The sequence below is a fragment of the Vicugna pacos genome, chromosome X (genome assembly GCF_048564905.1).
Source record: "Vicugna pacos chromosome X, VicPac4, whole genome shotgun sequence".
NCBI lineage: Eukaryota > Metazoa > Chordata > Mammalia > Artiodactyla > Camelidae > Vicugna > Vicugna pacos.
The window spans coordinates 95,970,154-95,989,482 of record NC_133023.1 but is presented as its reverse complement, the minus strand read 5'-3'; the positions used below and the strand labels follow the sequence as shown (position 1 = coordinate 95,989,482).

The following is a 19,329-nucleotide window of genomic DNA, read 5'->3' as shown; positions in this document are numbered from 1 at the left end:
TCTTTTGTGCTGTTATTCTCATACAAATTACATATTTATACATTACGTATCCATTGATACAGATGTATACTTTTTGCCTTATGCATTTGTCTTTTAAATCAGATACAAGAAAAAGTTACAAAAGTAGGTTTATACTATTTTATATTTAATTACGTAGTTACCTTTACCATTGCTCTTTATTTTTCCCTATGAATTTGAATTACTGTCCTTTCACTTTGGCCTGATTTCTTGTAGGGCAGGTTTGTTAGAATTGAAATTTCTGTTTTTGTTTACCTAGGAATGTTTTAATCCCCCCCTCCTTTTTTGGTAGCAAAACATGATCAGCTTTATTATGCAGACAGGTATCCCTCTACATTTTTAAAGAATTTAGGAATGTATAAATAGACAAGTTCTTTAGAAAGGAAAAATTCAAGAATGAATAAAGCCTTCCAATTTTGACTTTATAACTTTCCAGTAGCAATGGTTAAAGTGATTCCAAGATATATGACAGCACCTTAAAAGTAGCTGATCTGTTTCCCCAGTAACATTTCTCACATAACAATGTATTAAAGTTACAAATACTCATATGCACAAATAGCTAATTTCTAAGAAAAATATGCACAGTACTGCAGTATAATGAATGTGGTATCTGCAATAACTTATTATTAGCCAATTTTTAACATACACGATACCACTATTTTTTTTTTGTCCATTCACAGGTTTAAAGTTGTTACTGGAGCCCTTTGTTCTGCACATATTTTACTTGGTGTTTAATACACAATGCAGGTTTTTTAAAGACCTCTCGTGTTTAAAGCTAAGATCAGTGAAACAAGACAACAGTGCAAGAGGTGGAGAGATGTTACGTGACCATATAAAAGTTTGTTTCAGTAAAGTGTCTATATAAGACTATAAGAAAAGATTGGTTGATGAGCTTCCTGTTGGAAATTGTCCTGTTGGTGCACCAATAAAGGATTACGAGATACTCCAGCAGCTGCAACTTGACCAAAAGGGGTTACCACTGGCTTTGTTTCTCCAAATGCTGCAAAACCTGCACCATTGGGCTGTTGGAAAAAAGCTGTCTGTTAAGGGAAAGCCTCTTGGGCTGGGGAGGCAGGCTGCTAGAAGACGCCACTAAAGCTGGTGGGAAGAATATAGGGAGCAGGAGTACCGAACCCTGCAGGCATGCTCACTGATGCGGAGCCAAATGTCGCTGCTGTTGCTGCTTTGGCATTGGTCTGAAATGGATTTGTAGAAGATACCACAGAAGGACCAGCAGCAGCAACAAATGGATTTGTGGAAGGTGTAGCTCCAAATGGAGCAGGCACATTTGAAGAAGCAGGCTGTGTCTGTGCAGAAGCACTCACTGGCACTGTTCCAAAAACGTTATTACTGCTAGCATTACTCCTGGAAGTGTATGCATTACTGGAGGTGGCTGCAGAGCTGAAAATGCTGTCTAGTTCTGCCAGGGCTGCATACTTATCTGAAGATGCACTTGATTGACTAGGAACTGAAACCACAGAACCAACAGGAGCTTTGCCTGCAGTCCCAAAGCCACTACCCTGATCACCAGCTTGCCCAGTACTGAAGATATTGTCTAAATGACCAAGTGCTGCATATTTGTCTGTAGTCTGTAGACCAGCTTTGTTCACTGAAACTTTACTAACAGCTGATGCTGCTTGATGACTCTGGGAAGTATTGAAGGTTCCAAAATTAGCACTGGAGCATTTGGGGAAGTTATCAAAATGAGCAAAATTAGCATTTACTGATCTAGCACTTCCACCTGTAATTTGGGGCTGAAAAGAAGAGTGACTTGCTGGCGGAAAAGCTCCAAAATTACACGAACCACTAGACTGTCCAAATGCATTAAAGTTTGCAAAATCTGCATTTGCAGAAATTTTGAGCTGCATGACTATTGAAATGTACAAAGTTAGCAAAATTGGCTGTAGCTGTTTGCTGAGGTGTTGGAGCAGCAAAGATGTCTGAGCCGAAATCACTTAAAAGTTTCCTTTATTTTTGAAGGGTAGTCTTTTCTGGATATAGAATTCTTTTAGCACTTTTATAACTTTGACTATGTCATCCCATCACCTTCTGGCCTCTATAGTTTCTGATGAGAAATCAGCTCTTAAAACTGTTGTGAATCTCTTTTACCTAATGAATCATTTCTCTCTTGCTACTTTCAAGATTCTCTGTCTCTTTCTTTTGACATTTTGATTATTATGTGTCTATGCATGAAATGCTTTGAGTTTATTGAGCTTTCTATGATGTGTAAATTAATGTGTTTCTTCAAATTTGGGCAGTTTTCAGAGATTATTTCTTCAAATACTATTCCTGCCTCTTCTCTCTTTTCTCTCCTTCTGGGATTTCCACATGATAATATGCTTGATGGTGTCCCACAAGTCTCGGAGGTTCAATTCCTTTTTCTTCATTCTTTTTTCTTTCTGTTCCTCAAAGTGGATAATCTCAATTGACCTACCTTCAAGCCCACTGATTCCTTCTTTTGACTGCTCACATCTGCTGTTGGGTTACCCAAGTAGATTTTTCATTTCAATTGTACTTTTCAACTCCAAAATTTCTATTTGGTTCAATTTTATAATGTCTGCCCCTTTACTAATATTTTCTATTTGGTGAGACATTATTCTCATGCTTTCTTCAGTTTTATAGAGCTGCTTTTATTTAGTTCTTTGAACATGCTTAAAATAGCTGATTTAAACTCTTTGTCTAGTAAGTTCAAAGCCTTAGCTCCCTCAAGGACAATTTTTGATTGTCTTTCTTCCCCAAGTATGGGCCATATTTTCTTGTTTTTTTGGGGGGGGGGGGTTATGTCTCATAATTTTTGTTAAAAACTGGACATTTTACATAATATAATATGGCAAGTCTGAAAATCAGATTCCCCTTCCTCAGGTCTTTTGTTGCTGTTGGTCATTATTGTTGTTCTTCCTGTTTGTTTATTTAGAGATGTTTGTGTATAAATTACGTAAAGTCTGTATCCTTTCCTGTATGGTCACTGAAGTCACCGTTCAGCTAGCTTAGTGATTAGCTAATGATTAGACAGGATTTGCCTTAAGTTCCTGGAACCAGTAAGTCTCCCAGCCTCGTCAAAGGGCTCTATATGTGTGTTGAGGCATGTTATCAACACTCAGCCATGTGTTCTAACCTGGCTGGCCTGCGCTTAAATTCATAGTCATTCTTTGGTGGGGAAAATGTACACTACACATGCTATTAGTGATTATTTTCTGGCACAAGTTAGTTACTTGCTCTGAACTATAATGGATCAAATAAATGTCCAAAATATTAAAGAATCATATTAAATTCCCCAGATGTTTTATTAACTGGAAGGTAACAAAAACTATGCTATAAATAACTCCTTATTGTCCTAACCTATTTTTGCACTAAATTCAATGCTTTAGGAGAAATAATTAATTACGGTTTGCTGCATTAGAAATTCCAAGTTTTGTCCTTTAACTAAATTATCTTTTTGGTTGTATTTGTATTTTGCTCATTAAACTACTATCTTTTCTAAGATGATCTTAAGAAATAATCCAGAGGTCACTTTGATTTTGCTTACCTATGATGCTGTCAATATAAATTCTTTAATTTTCTTTTATTAAAGGTGAAGTGGGTTATGAAAAAACCATATACTTTCAAGTAACTATGGACTTAGTGATAAAAGAGAACTTTAAAATCTGGCAAACAACACTGTCTGATAGTTGGAAATATTCTAGAGAAAAAAAGTTTCCTTGGCTTAAAGCTGAGAAGTCATTTGAGTTAGTCTGGCATGCAAATTAATGTGCTTGAGTTTAGTGAAGGAAGGTATGTGAATGTCTTGAAGATGAGCAGTTAGGATTATAAGTGATAAGGAAGGATGGCAAAGTACAAAGAAAAGATGATTGAATTTAACAGTCCCCAAAGAACAATGTTCCAAATCTTGCTCAAAATTTTTCAGACTGCATTTTTTTTTTTGGTGTTGTGATCATTTATGACTTTTGGAATAGCACATACAACAAGAATTAATCTAACTGGAGAAGAGTCATTCTAATTGAAGGGAAAGTGTATAGGCAACAGTAAAATGCCAGCTCTGGAAGAAATCTACTTGTAGTGGAATGCCTCTTTAGAGTAGGGCCTGGCACACGATAGGCACTCAGTCAGTATTTGTTGAGTTTATTGAATAAATTATACTAAAATTTATTATGAAGAGAACACGCTGAGCTGAGGTTTATTTTTTACTGAGCATAGGGGAAAGTATTTGCTAAGCGAGCACGCATCCTTAACACAAAGAAATGTTAGCCTAGTGTAGGCTGACTGTGGGGTATAGAGGAAATATTTTTGTGTATAAACAAATTTTGTTGAAAACTTGGGATCTTGGGCTAAGAGTAAGCCTTAGGAAGGTGATTTACAACTGTATACATAGTGACAGAACTCCAGGGGGACTTACCTAACTCTGGAGGTAAATGTTTACATTTCAAGGAAAAATGTGGCCAGGGACCTTGGCGACATTTCTAGATCATAAAAGTTAAAGACATATTTGGTGCTTGGAAAGATGCATTTATATTCAAAGAGGCTGGAGTGAGAGCCCAGAATCCTTTTCATTTTGTCTCCAAAGAGGAAAGGTTTCATTCCATCCTTTCGAGAGAGAAGGAAGAGGCAGCTGCCTCTTTCTTCTGTATTTAAAGAAGAGAAAACCCATTTCTCTGTTCCTCACCTGTGATACAGACCTGGCATGTGTAGGAGATTTGACCTGGCTTTCACCGTGTTCACCCAGGGGTATAAATTGGGGTATGGGGGGGACTCGAGGTCATTATTTGCTTTTTAATTTAATAACAATAAGCTGCTTCTGTGTGTGCATTCAGAATAAAATTAATAAATATGAATATTAAAAACCCAACACAGACCAATTGTTTTCAAGAACTGTTGTCACAGCAGCATTTGCATTCAAATAAGAATGCGCAATTTTTTAAAGCACTTACAGGATTCTCAAGTATAGCACTTGAAAATAATAACATTGTAGGTTATTTTTTAAAAGTCCATAAGTCTGAGTTCTCCCCAAATCTGATTGGCCATCTAATTAATAGGGCCAATTACAGGGATTTTACAAAAATTAAAGCTCATTTGAATTGTATGACTCTAAAGAGATAAGAGCTTTTCTTTAAAAATGAGAACCAAAAAGAAATGCTAAAATCTGGAAGGTTTATATTTTATATTGTTGTTGTTAAGATGATTCCAATTGTTTTTAACTTAAAAAGAACATATCACATCAACTGGGAGACAGGCCTTCTATGAAGGAACAGCTACAGATATTATTTCATTTCCTGTCCACAGACTTTTGAAATAGCTTAGAAAACACATAATACCGTTCAATTTGTGGTAAAGGATAAAACTTTTATGTTCGATGCTTTTGGTTACATTCAGATCAAAATGATAACAGATACAGAGAAGTCAGATAATGAGATTCTGGAAATTAAGTGGATTTTGTGGCAGCAGAAAATAACTAACATCTATTTTCATTTTGTTTTCGCTATGAATGGCTTCCAACTCAGATGCAAGAACTGTGTCGGCAAAGCCAAGGGCAAGCCTCGAAGGAAGGTGCGTTCGTGCCCAGCTTCCTGGCTTCCATAAAGGTTCAGGCTCCTTGGGGTGGCCGCCCAAGATCTAGCCCAGTTTCACACTTTCTACCTTTTCCTATCTCTTCTCCCCATCTCCTGACAGATACTATGCTCCAGCAATGACAGGTGACCTAAAATTTTGCAAACTTGCTCCATGACTTTGAATATATTTTCCCTCTCGTTTAGAATGGTCTTCCCAATTTAACCACCTTTTCCTCCTGGCAAACTCCAATTCATCCCTTTGGATTCTACTCAGGCATGGCTTTCTCCTCTGTCAGATCTTCCTAGATCCCCCTTCCCCATAGCAACTCCACGACTCTTTCTGTTGCATATACAGACGTCTGTCCTTGCATCCATCATCCTATTCTATAATTATCTGTTTACATTTCTGTATCATACATTTCTGTGTTTTATATTTCCTGTGCTTAACACCGTACCTGGCACAGAGTTGTCACTCAGTGTTTGTTAAATGGATTAACGAATGGACACTTGGATGGATGAGTGAAAGAAGGTGTTTGGTTTTATTTTCCTCATTCTTGATCAGTATCATAGAAAAAATAATTTAGAGTATGAAAGGGCTAACTTTGGGCATTGCATAACCAGTCTCCCACTCAGACAAGCAGCCTTAATATAGCATCTCTCCCAAAGGCTCAACCAGCTTGAACATCTCCAGTAAGAAATCTCTACTTTCTGAGTAAATGTATTCTATTTTTGGATGGTTTTCATTTTTATAAGGTTTTGTTTATTTATGCTGTTTATCTGAAATGTGCTTTCTTGTCATTTCCATCTATTTATTCTAGATTTTGCCTGTGTAGTAACACAAAACAAGTGTGCTAGCTGTTCCATTGTCAAATCTGGTAAGAGTCAGCAGGGGTAAGCTGAGTCTTCTCTCCAGGCTAAATGCACAGTTACTTCAACCCTTTCTTGTCTCTTGTGGTTTCTAGACTTTTCCTCAGCCTAGTCACCTTCCTTGGTATAGTCTCCCAATGTCACTCTTAAGCTGCAATATCTACATTTAAACATGAAGCTCCAGATGTGTTCTGCCTCATGTCCAGTAGATTTGTTACTTACTGCATACGAACACTATTAGTTTGAGAAGCTAATGTCACAGGAGGCTGTCTTCTCTAGCCCTCCTACCAAAATTCACATTTATGGAGTTCCTACTGCTCTTAGAGGGAGATTCTACTTTATATTCATAGCTAGAGGGTGATCTGTCTTTATTGTAAAGCTCAATACAGTGAGTATGGGTTTATGGGCTGGTGAAAAAAAGATTTCACAAAGGGAACAATAAACAAACTGGTGCCAAGAGATTAGGACAGCATTTTCTTAATGCACAAATTGGGGCTTCCAGGCAAGCTGACAATTGCTTCCCGAAATGTCACTAGCTCAGTACATACAAAAGAAGATGTAGATGTGCTAAAGAGGCAAAGCTTTTAGCAACGTTATGTGCAGATTCAGTCTAAAGAGACAACTCCACTCTGCACCTCCACACATAGACAGACGAAATGATTGTTTCCATCAGTTTTGCCAGGGTGCAGTGGCAAATGATGCAACAGGGCTACCAAGGCCAGATGAAAGCCAAGAAAACAGTTGTATCTGAACCGGAGCTGATCATGCTGTTCGTGTGAATGTCACCCTGATCAAGAGGCTCTTCAGCAACAGATTAAAAGACAGTTATCACACAGCTTCCTTGTTCAGGAGATACTGATTAAATAATACCCACCTAAGTGGGCAAAATGAGATTTCCCAGCATCAATCGTAGATCTCATCTTTTCATGTCAACCTCTTCCACAATCTCACATGGCCACTTTGACTTCAACTTTGTTGACAAGGGAAGAAATCACGAGAACCCTATGCTGAGGAAGACACAGACTCCTGTCTTGTCATAAAGCACTTTTAATTAGTTACCTGGGTCAAAAAATAACTCTCACAGTGCTATTCTATATTCTGTGCACATTGCCTATTAAAGGTCTACATAGGAAAAGCAGCCTGAATTCAGAAATCACACACGCACGCACACACACACACACACACAAGCTCAGCATTTTAAAAACAATACTGGATTTCTGCTGAGGATTTTGATGATTTTTTTTCTTGGAAGTTTCAGAGGCTTGCCTCAGTCAACCTCTTCTCCCATACATGTAAGAAGATGAATGTCCCCCAAACCACACAGCGCTCACTGAATACTGATAAAACGTAGCCACAGTTCCAAGTGAACTTCTACAATCTTACATTTTCAAAGATTACAGAGAAAAGTCTTTGGATTCTTGACAAACGCAGTAACTCCTTTACCCTTTTCTTTCTTATGGGCTAAAGTACACGCTGATGTGCGAATCAGTGGTCTCTATCTGCTGATATTTCTTCTGGAGACATGAAGTATCAGATATTTGTTTTCTTATTCTGTGAGTTTCAGAGAGAAGATTTTTTTTCAGAAACAATTCTATGTGAAAGAGAAAAGGAGTTATGACTGATGAGATTTTGTATTAATCACTTTGTCACAATTGTTTAACATGTTATGGCCAGTTAATAAATATAACAATCCCAAATGAAGAAAGACATTCACTTAAAATGATACTAAAAAAATTGACTGATCTTCAGTGTTCACAGAAACTTAGAGCCGGAAGGGGCCACCATGATTGAATTTAACTTGGAATACTAAGAATTGCTTGTGTTTCCCAATCTCTATGTGTTAAGCACTGTACTAATCATTTACATGTATTTTCTTATTTACTCTCCAAGAAACACTACAAGGTAGATATTGTAATTATCTCCCTTTCTCAGGCAAGGAAACTGAGGCCCAGAGAGGTTAAGTGGTTTTTTTCAAATTCACACAAGGGGTAAGTTGAAGAACTGCCTCTTAACTTCTGTCTATCCTGGCCTGTTTTTTTAATTCTAGAGAAAGAGAAACTGAAGGCCAGAGAGGATCAACTATTTTTTCTAGGTTGGACGTGTCCACAGCGGCAGAGTCACGGCCATCAGCCTAGCCGCCTGACGCGTCATCTAGTGCCCTCTCTGTGGCTTCCAGCCTCTAAGCTCTTCAGGGAGATAGAACATGTTCCAGACAGTTGAATCAATATTCTTTCTTCGACAAGAACTCAAAACAAAAGCTGAGCAGGAAGTCACCTTGGTTTTGTCTTGCAAAGCTTATTCACTAAAAGGAAAAATACAAAAATCTTCTGTCCCTTAAAATAGCCCTTTCTGGGTCTGCGGCTACATAATGGGCATACTCCGGCAAATGGAAGCGGGTCGATAGTGGGGTGCAGAAGAGCTGTCTTTGCGCAGAAAACGATTCAACAGACTTGAGTTCACTGGCTGCTTTAGGCACTGGTTACGTGGTACATCCATTACTAGGGAAAAGCTAAGAGCAGTTTTGAAAGTCATTCTCAGTCAGCCCAGAAAAAAATATGATCTATTAAAAATAAGAAAATGTGTTTTGGCTGCTGTTATTGATGCTTGGATGCTGGCTGATATTTCAGTAAGGCCGAGTGGGGGTCCGGAAGGCATGTGAGCATGTGTTTCATATAAGCCTGAAGGCACCAGTCACTGGGTTTATCCGAGGTTGGTGCAGGTCACAAATGAAACCAATGACCTGGGTTCAGACTGAATATCTAATGATTCCATAGTGTGTCAGCTTTGTCCTCCCTTTTGTACCCTGGCCTGTGCTTTGCAGTCCCTCAGCACGGAACACAGATCATAGCATATAGTAGGTGCTCGATGATTGCTGATTCAATGGGGTTGACTCAGATTACCAAGGTTCAAAGGGCTGGACTCCACTTACTGGAAAGACTTAAGAAATATAAAAGAGGACAAGGTATGTGTTCTTTTATGTGGCGCTTTGACTGAAACAAAAGGTTTACAAGTATTATTTTCTGGGGTTTTTTTTTTTTGCATTGTTTTTTCCCCCTCTATACACTGGGCAACTACAGCTCCAAGCAGATCTGTCCTTGGCTCCAAAATGAAATGCTGAGATCTCAATTACAATGTGCGAGAGAATTAACCCTATGTCACAATATGGTGTTGGGAAAAGTGTGGTGTACACTTTGCCAAGTTCACTATGACACAGAAGTGCTCACACTTTCCCCTACACACACACACAGTGCCTAGTTACAAAGCCAGTAGGGCTGCAGGTAGTCCTAACTAAGGAAGGAAGCCTCTTCCAACCAATGTTAATCTGTCTTTACTCAAGGGCAAAAGCGGTCAGAGAAAAGCTCATCTCCTGAGATAGATGGAAACAGCAACTGAGCCCTTTGGCATCATCCATTCTTCACCTCGATGTCTCCTCGGTTCAGTCTTCCATAAAGACATTTCCTGCACGTCATTTATAAACTTGAAAGGGAGGCAATTGATCAGAGCAGTTGTTCCAATATCCTGGGGGAGGAGAGCTGGATTTAAAATAACCTTAAAATGTACCTGCAGCTGCCCATTTCTCAGGACTGTTTTGAGAAGAAAAGGTCAGCAATGAAACCTTAAAGCAAGTAAATGTTACGTTGCTTCCAAAGGGGTCATACATTAATTCCTTGAATTTTATTGCTTAGAAGCAATAAAATAATCCTTTAAAAAATACCTAGTAAATGTCAGACGTACAGACGCCCCTGGTTTTCCTGGCACTCCTCTCCCAGCCTCTTGAGACATTAACCCAGCAAGACATGCTTTGAGGCTTTGCCCTTTAAACTTCATACTAGTTGTGTGACTTTGGGGAAGCTGCTTAATCCCTCTGGGACTCAGTTTCCTTGTCTGTAAAATAATATCCGTATCTTCAGAAGGTTGCAAGAATTAAATTAGGTAATGTACCTAAAAACCCTGGTACGTAACAGATGCTCCATGAATTAGTCCCTTTTTCTTCCCACCTACTCCCTCAATATAACACCAAGAAAACTCAGTTCCTGCTCTTCAGAAGTGTATAATCTAGTGATCAAATCAACAATACACTTGAAAACAATTAGGTAAGAGTGTCAGGCAGCAGATGGTGGTGAAGATCCAAAGGGGTTCCAAAAAGTGCTCATGGAAGCTTCTTAGAGGAGGGAAGATTTAGAGTAGATATCTCATTGTCATCTTTGCATTTTAAAAATGTATGTAGAGAGATTTTTAAGTGTACAATTGAAGGAATGAGCTCTTAAGATGACGTCTTAAGTCACACAGCTTATAATGAGAAGTACTGGGATTCAATTCCAGGTTTTCTAGTTCCAGGTGCAGTGCTTTTTCCAAAGCAAAGAGGCTGAGCCTGGACGGGCAGAGAGGATTTGGTTAGGCAGAGGGAGTATGAGGCAGGAGGTACAGCAAGAAAAGAGATACAGATACGACAATATTTGCCATCAGAGCAGAACTACCTCATCTTCTCGCCACCAATTCCAACCACCCTGATGCATTCACTCTGCCTTCCTTCTTGCAGTGACACGTAACACCCTCTTCCTTTAATCCAAGCCCAAAGACTAGATTCCAACCCATCTCACCTTTTTAAGGGCTCTATGCCTGCAATTTTCTTATTTCTCACTTTTCATCAATTTCTCTCCCTAGTCACAGAAAACCCTTTCAGAAGAGCTGTCTCCAGATGCTATCTTTATTTCCTCATTCCCCTTCCTCTTTTCTCAGGCTCCCAGTTCTGCCACTCAATGGAAATGGCAATTATCACGGCCCACAATGACCCCTATCTTCACCAAATTCAGTAATCATTCTCAGTTCTGATCTTTATTCCTCTCTCAGCAGTATTTGGCATGGCTGATGACTCCTCCCTTCGGAGACCTCTTTCTTCTCTAGGGCTCCAGAAATCCACGTTCTCCTGCTTTTCTACTTATTTGGCAGATACTTCACAGCCTTCTCTGCTGGCCCCCTTTTCTTCTCTGCCAGACTCCTAAAGGTTAGAGGACAAAAGCTCGATTCTTGGACCTTATTATGGGCTAAATTGTGTCCTCTCAAATTCCTATATTGAAGCTCTAACCTCCAGTACCTCAGAATGTGACTGTGTTTGGAGATAGGACCTTTAAAGAGGTGATTAACTTAAAATGAAGTCTTTGGGGTGAGCCCTAGTCCAGTCTGACCCGTGTCCTTATTAGAAGAAGAAATTTGGACACACAGAGATACCCAGGGCACACATGCACAGAGGAAAGCCCATGTGAGGACGCAGCAAGAAAGCGGCCAACTACAAGCCAAGGAGAGAGGTCTCAGGACACATCAACCCTGCCGACACTTTGATCTTGGACTTCGAGCACCCAGAACTGTGAGAAAATAAATGTCTGTTCTTTAAGCCAGCCAGTCTGTCCTGTTTTGTTACGGCAGCCCTAGCAAACTGATACAAATGATCTTCTCTGCTTTCAGTGTCTATACGCACCCTCTTTCTGGTTTCATCCAGTGCCATGGCTCTAAATACCATCTATTTGCTGACAAGACCCAAATTTCTACCTCTAGCCTGCCCATTTCTTATAGCCAACTACCTACGCCACATCTCCAGTTGGAGGTCTAATAAGCATCTTTAACCTGGCAAAAAAAGCCCCCAGTATTTTCTTACTCCAAGATCTATGCTTTTAACCACTGTATTATATTAGAGCTAGTTCCTCGTACATCTCTATTAATGTGAGCTGTGACTGCATTATTAGTTTTTCCTTTGGTCTATTTGTTTTTGTTCTTATCAAAATACTGGTGACTCACACGGTACTTGAGATATTTTTCACTTGGAGTGCTGTCAGGACAAATATTCCTCATGATGTACTTTGGCAATTGACTTTTAAAAACCTAAATGCAGTTCTTTGACTTTAGTCTTGTTAAATTTCATCTTCTTGGTTTTGATCTATCCTTACAGCAGATCAAGATTTTGGAACTCATTTCTGTCACCCACCATGTTACTCTCTCCCTTATCTTTGTGTCATTTACAAACTTGATCATTTACAAACACAACTATTTTCATCTAAGTTTAAAAAAAACCAAGTTGAACAGTGCAAGATCAAGAAGAGAACTGTGGGGGCACTTGAACATCTAATAATGTACCCTCTGGCAACGGCTACCCAAGCAGTTGCAGATATAGCTAACTAAACCACCATCCATCCCTTGTATTGCCATCTTGTTCTCTAAGATGTCATATGAGATTTTGTCAAATGCCCTGCTGGAACCAAAATATCGCAGAATGATGGTAGAGTGGTAGCAGTGAGAAAGGAAGAGAGATGAGATCTCTGAGAGGGACATGAATTTGATGGCCTTTGGGTAGGAGAAGAGAGGAGGGACATTCAAGCACAGTGCAGAGGGTGCATCCTGACAACTCACAGATTGCAAATGTGGGTTTTATTTTTCATTCTACCCGGAGGGTTTTAAAATTTGATAAGTTGCCCAACAACACAAATGACTCTCAATAGCGTTATGCTGAGTAAAAAAGACAATATACTGTATGATTCTATGTATATGATATTCTAGAATATGAAAATTATTCTGTGGTGGAAAAAAACCAGATCAGTGGTTATCCTGGGTGGAGAGATCTGGCCAGGAAGAAGCACAAAGGAACGTTCTGCAGTGCTGGAAATGTTTTATATCTTTTGTAAATATCTTCTCCCACTCAGGTGGCAGCCTTTTCATTTTGTTGATAGCTCCCTTCCCTGTGCAAAAGCTCTTCAGTTTGATGTAACCCCATTTGTTTATTTTTTGCTTTTGTTCCTTTGCCTGAGGAGACACGTCCAAAAAAATATTGCTAAGAGCATACTGCCTATGTTTTCTTCTAGAAGTTTTATGGTTTCAGATCTGACATGTGACAATTTAATCCATCTTGAGTTTATTTTTTGTATGTGGTATGGGAGAGCAGTCCAGTTTGAGTCTTTTGCACACAGTGAGTTCTTAGTAAATAACAGGATCCTGTCTTAAGGGCTTCAGTGAAAGATGTTGTCAAGATCAGCAGTTGGAGTGAGTGGTAAACAGGAGGACAGTGCTAACCTTGACAGAAACAGGGAAGTTGAATTGGGATTTGGGGGAAAAATTAGGCAGAGAATAAGACGTGTCCAGTTCTAAGCAAGTGGAGTAGAGGTGATGGCTGGGTATTTGAGCTGCAGCGTGTACCAGGCATCTGAAGACAGGAAAGTGAAGTTTACAGCAGACATCAGGGCTGGACAAAGTTGCAAAGAGTCCCCTTTAAATAGGTTACAGGTGGAACCATAAGAGTGGGTGAGAACTTTGAAGCAGATAGTAGAGAGGTGAGCCAATGTTCAAGGAGTGAACCTTGAAGACCATCCACGAGTTAGAAGCAAGAGGAAAAAGTAGAGAAGCCGGAATCTGTCCCCAAAACCAAGAGGAGAGAGTGTTTTAAGGAGAGAGGTGTGGATAAACAGAAGCTTGTGGAAGCATAACAGAGAAAAGAGGTCTCCATTCACTTATCAAGCGATAGAGAGACCATGAGGCCCGAACAAGGGCTAATGACAGCCTGTTTGGCTTGCTTGCTTCTCCGGGTGGTGGGCTTTTCTCTGACAGTCAGGCCACAGTGTCACATAGAAACCAAGTGTCACGTTCTTTAGGAAACAGAATCATCTGGATGCAGTCATAATTCTGGTAGTCCTACTGTGGTGGAAGCAATATCATAGAAAAGAAAAATAAAATGTCTTCTTTATATCAGGCATAATTAGACTTTGGGGGAACGGGGAGGGGAGGTCAGTGATAAGCTTTTAAATTTTTCATATTTCTTTTCATTGTGACTTGGTATGAAACTGATTTTAAAATCAACATTATATTTGACATTAATTTATAAATATGAGACTAAAATGATATTTAGTTATATTATTTTCCTAAAATCCATGGCTGAGTTACATTAAATCTTCCAACATTCCATAGTAAGTGAAAATGGTTTAAGCCAAGATAGCACTATGAGTCAAAAATCTCTTTTTAAATATTCTATAGCTTGTAATAGCCTATAATGAAAAAGAATATGAGAAGAAATATATATGTGTGTGTATAACTGAATCACTATGCTGTACTCTAAAAATGAACACAATATTGTAAACTGACTATACTTCATTAAAGAAAGCTTTTTTAAAATCACTACTTTAAACAATGATATACTGGAGATATACAGTTATTTTAAAACCTTTGATTATAGTCATTATTAATGAGATTAAATGTGCTGGGAAAGAATAAGATCCTTATCTTAGCTCAGTGCCAAATTTTCTGTTTGACATCAGTTGCACATTGATACTAAAGAAATGTATAAAAATGCACTCAATCTAAAAAATAAGCTATAATATTAATTCCCCAATCATCATTATTTCCCAAAATTCTTCTTAAAAGTGCTCTTAGGAAATGTATTTCCAGAAACTCATGAAATTGCACTTGGGATTTCCTCTGTTCATAAGTTTAGCAAGCTACTGGTTTATCCGCTTAGCAAATAAAGCCACAGGAAGGGTTTTGCAAGTTTCATCTATTTCTGTTGGTACCATTTTCCACTAGGCTGCCTAGCCCGCTTCTTTAAGCCTAACTTAAATGTTCCAAATGTTAGCAGTTTTCATTTACAGCTTCTAAGTGATAAGATCTACAAAAATTTCAGAATTCATATATGGAATCAAATTCTCAAGACTCACCCAGAGACCAAGCTATTCAACTTTTCCAAATGCCAGGCACAAGGATGTATTTACTCACTGACAAATTTCAGTCAATTGTCCAGGTATCTTTTGTTTCCCTTCTAAGGTGGGTAAATATAGTATAAGACAAAGGAAATGTGTGCTTTAATTACTAATGTGCCTACACCTTATTTCTTATGGGCACTATTTTAGTACTGAAAGTAACTGGCCATATTTAAATAAGTAAAATGTATCATTATCACAATACGTCTTGAGATAATCCAGAATTCTCCTTCAGCCTGTTTCAAAATTAGTTATAAACTAGTAAACGGTGGGAGAGGAAAAAAAGTGACAAAACATCAGAAAGCTTCATGACAAACCTGACTTCCACCACCCAAGTATTTTGACGTGAGCTGACATCTTTTTCATCTTGAATAGTATTAAAAATTGTTTAATTAGGATTGCACGGTTTGCTTCAAATTTAAATCCAGTGAAGGTCTTGTTGTGTAGTAACTTGTAAAAGATTTTCACAACAAGGTAAGCTGTAATCACCTGATCTTGAAAAGGAAGAGATTTCAAGAGAGTCTTCTATTTGCGAATGAAAGCATAAATTATATTCTTTTGTATTTGAAGTCATCCATCTTCTTTTAAACTTCATTTATCACGTGCTCTCTAACCTAGTGTAACGGTTAAATCTTTCATGGAATTCTCTGTTTTCATGTACAGTCAACTCTTGATTACCTCAATTCAACAATACAATTGAACAAATATTTATTGAGCATTTGTTAATGGTGCAGCTAATCTAAAACAGCAAACCGTTTTAAAAAAATAATTCATATTTGGTTTAGTAATACATTATGATTTTATTATAAAAATACCTTGATTTGTATAGTGCTTTATAATGTTCAGAGTACTTTCACATACATTATCTCATTTGATTTTATGCAGATTCGGTTCCCTACTTAGGAGAGGCTGATTTGGCTTCAGCTGATTGATATTAATATTAATTTGCATTCACTAAGCACATACTGGCTGAACAGCAGGAGCAGGCGGCTGCTGGAGTGTGCTGGGGAGAAGGAGAGCTCGTCTGCGATTAGAGCTCTGAGGTGGACAATGGCGCTGATGCACATAATAAGGCGGTAATGACCACACATACACACTGGCATATATGCCTTAATTTATTTTTCCATCGCTATTGACCACGGAAACGGGCATTTTGGAGGTTTAAAATGGATAGCTAATTATGATGGGCAAATAGGATGGCATAATAATTGTGTTTGGATGAGTCACTCACTCGAGATCTAGTAGTTGAAGAAACCTTTGTGACTATCCGTATTGACTCTGGGAAAAGAATTTAAATGGAAATGAACAAAGTAACCACAGATAAGACTTCAGCAGCAGCTCAGAAAGGGGAGGCTGATAGCAGCAAATCCATTAGCAGAGGAGCATTAGATACTGATTTAAGCCAAATAAGAAGCAGCAGCCATTTTACCTCTGGAAGCACACTCATACTTCGGCTTCACTGGGAGGGCAACATGAGGCGTGCGGAGAATGTAAACAGTAGTTGTAGAGCCTGGGTTTGAAGTCCAGCTCTTGCACTTGTTAAATCTGAAATTCAGCTGTCCTAGCTGTAAAAACATTTCACTTGTCACAGGATTATGACGGGGATTCCAGGAAATAATGTGTTTAAAGCACTCAACACTGGGCCTCGCACATAGTAAGCACTCAATAAATGGTAGCTATTGCTTGGAGTAGTTTTTAAAAATTATCTTAACTCATCACTTATCCTCTCTGGGAGAACCAGCCACACTCTCACACGCAAGGCAACTATTTGGAAACAGAGTGGCTGCAGCAGGCATCAGACAGTTGGTCCGGGCAGCAGGTGCAATATACAGGGGCAGGTCACTCGGAAGGAGGAAAGGCCAGGTTCATTGCTCTTATGCAGAGAGTGAGCTTGGGATAGACAGGAGTTTGCACAGACAGGCCAGCAGAAGCATGCTGACAGAGACAGGAAGCCAACCTCACTGCTTCCCATGGGATTACGAGGTGGACAGAAGGGGGAGAGGCCTTTGTCTTTTCTTTAAGTGTGGATCACAGGAGTCTTGACATCCAAGGCGGATCTCTCCAAGTCACCTCCAACTGTCAGAAGTGGATTGTGGGTTTGCAACCCCAGCAGCCTAGAATGAGAGGAGAGGCCCAGAGGGGTCTAGGCTTGGAAAAAAGAAAATTAAACAAGGATCTAAAGCAGCAAGTCAGTCTGACTTGACTGATTAAGGCCCGTATCAGGACAGGAACACATACAGGGGCCTTGGAAGGGGACAATCTCTCAGAAACAGAGGCTGTAAGGCAAGAATCAATGACCAATGCAGCGGTCATTCTGGATGAACGCAATGCCTTCCCAACAGAGAGGGAATGTGATGGGTTAGCCCAAGTTTCTTCAGACCGTGAAGTTCCTGTTAGTTTCTTCGGGGCCACAGATCCTTTTGGAAATTCAATGAAAGCTATGTATTCTCCCAGGAGAGAAGCAGATGTACTCCTACCCACAAGATGCCACATGCAATTTCAGGGGATTTATGGACCACATTAAGCTCAGATGAAGAACTTCTGCTATCCAAAGTGATAGGTTAGACTGGAATCGGTACCGCAAAGATATGCTGGCAGTTCCAAATCTTAAGAGAGAATAAAACAGTCGTCCAGTGTTGAGCTCAGTATTGAGCAAAATGGGAAACAGCTAGTTAAACTTTCTCATCAGCACATGGGCCTTAATGATCACAAGCAACAGCGCCATTTCATTCTCAAACAGCCTCCAGTGTCCACCAAAGGAACTGTACAAGCTCTAGTGAATTCTTCATGAGTCCTAAGGGCTATTCTAACAAGGAGGAATAAGAGAAGAGTGAAACTCGAGAAAAGTCATCCTCCCTGTTGGGCAAGAGATGGTTTCAGAATTTCAGCTCACAATCTGTCATTGACCTCTTTACATCTCCGCACTTTACACTAAGAAGAATTTGTATGGGGCCTCAGAGCCACCGTTTCTTTTGTGTATCACCTTTCCCTTCCTCAGCTCTGCCACCAGCACAGACTCCATGGGGAAGATGGAAGAGCACTAGCTGAGCACTTCAATGGTCACAAATCGAGTCACCACCATACATAATGGAATATTTCTTGTTTGGACACTTTCAAGTTCCACAACTCCAGAAATAGCAATTTAAATGACTTAATTTTCTTCTCCATTGACTTTAATGAAGATCTCCTTAGATTCAGCCATCCGGCAAACGTAAACTCTCAAATAGTGTTGCTGGTGTTTGACTTGGGCCAGGGATGTCTGAGCAACGGACTTTGGTTATGCAACTGAAATATGAATTTGGATTAGATGCTCTGATGACAAAGCCCTAAAAGGTTAGGTGCTCATTTTAAAAGTTAGCACACTCCAAAACAACTGCAGTGGCATTTCAGACCCTGAAGCCGATGGACCCAAAGTCAGTAGATGCTTACGCTGACTCTTTTTATTTTGTTTGGTTTTTCCATCGAGGACATCTTGACCATCCACCTAGCACCCTGGGATGCTTGGATACTGGACCTCTCCCATTCTTCTTGCCCCTGCTGGCTGAGCAAACCAAACACAGCCTTGAGCGAGTTCTGATAGGCTTCACGTCTGAGTGCCAGCACTGAGGAGGCCCTGGGGATCCTCTCAGCCACATGACCTCATTTGATGTTGGAGGACACCTGAGCTCAGAGATGGGCAACACTGGCTTTGGGAAATCTGGAGGCTGGACATTTAAGGGGCAAGGATAAACAAGGGTAGGATAAAGAGGAAAGTGGATATCAGAAAGCACCTGAGACAGAGAAGTGAAAGTTCTCAGCCCAGAATCACAGCCTGATTTTAGATTTAAGATTAGGATGTCAGTTTTCTTGGACTGAAGACATTGATAGCCTAATAATCCCAAATCACCTGGGACGGGCATAAGCGTTGTTAAAAGCACCTTTCTTTTTTGCATTTCCTGTGTTTTATATCATGACCTTAAGCTGACATTAACAAAACCTTACTGTGTATATACATTTAAATATAATGACAATTTAGATTAACTATTGTTAAATATTCTCCTTTAGTCATTGTAAAATGAATTATCATTTAATCACAAGTTTGTCCTCGGGCTAAACTAATAATTATCATGCCCTGAAAATCCCCCTCACCTGCAGGCATTGTCAGGGCATTAGGCCACCAGTTTGAAAAT

The 19,329-nt window shown here is 39.4% G+C and overlaps 1 pseudogene; it reads right to left on the bottom strand.

The window, feature by feature from the left end:
- Positions 1–885: 885 nt before the first annotated feature.
- LOC102536479 (arf-GAP domain and FG repeat-containing protein 1 pseudogene) lies at positions 886–16,227 on the bottom strand (annotated as a pseudogene).
- Between the last annotated feature and the right edge of the window lie 3,102 nt (positions 16,228–19,329).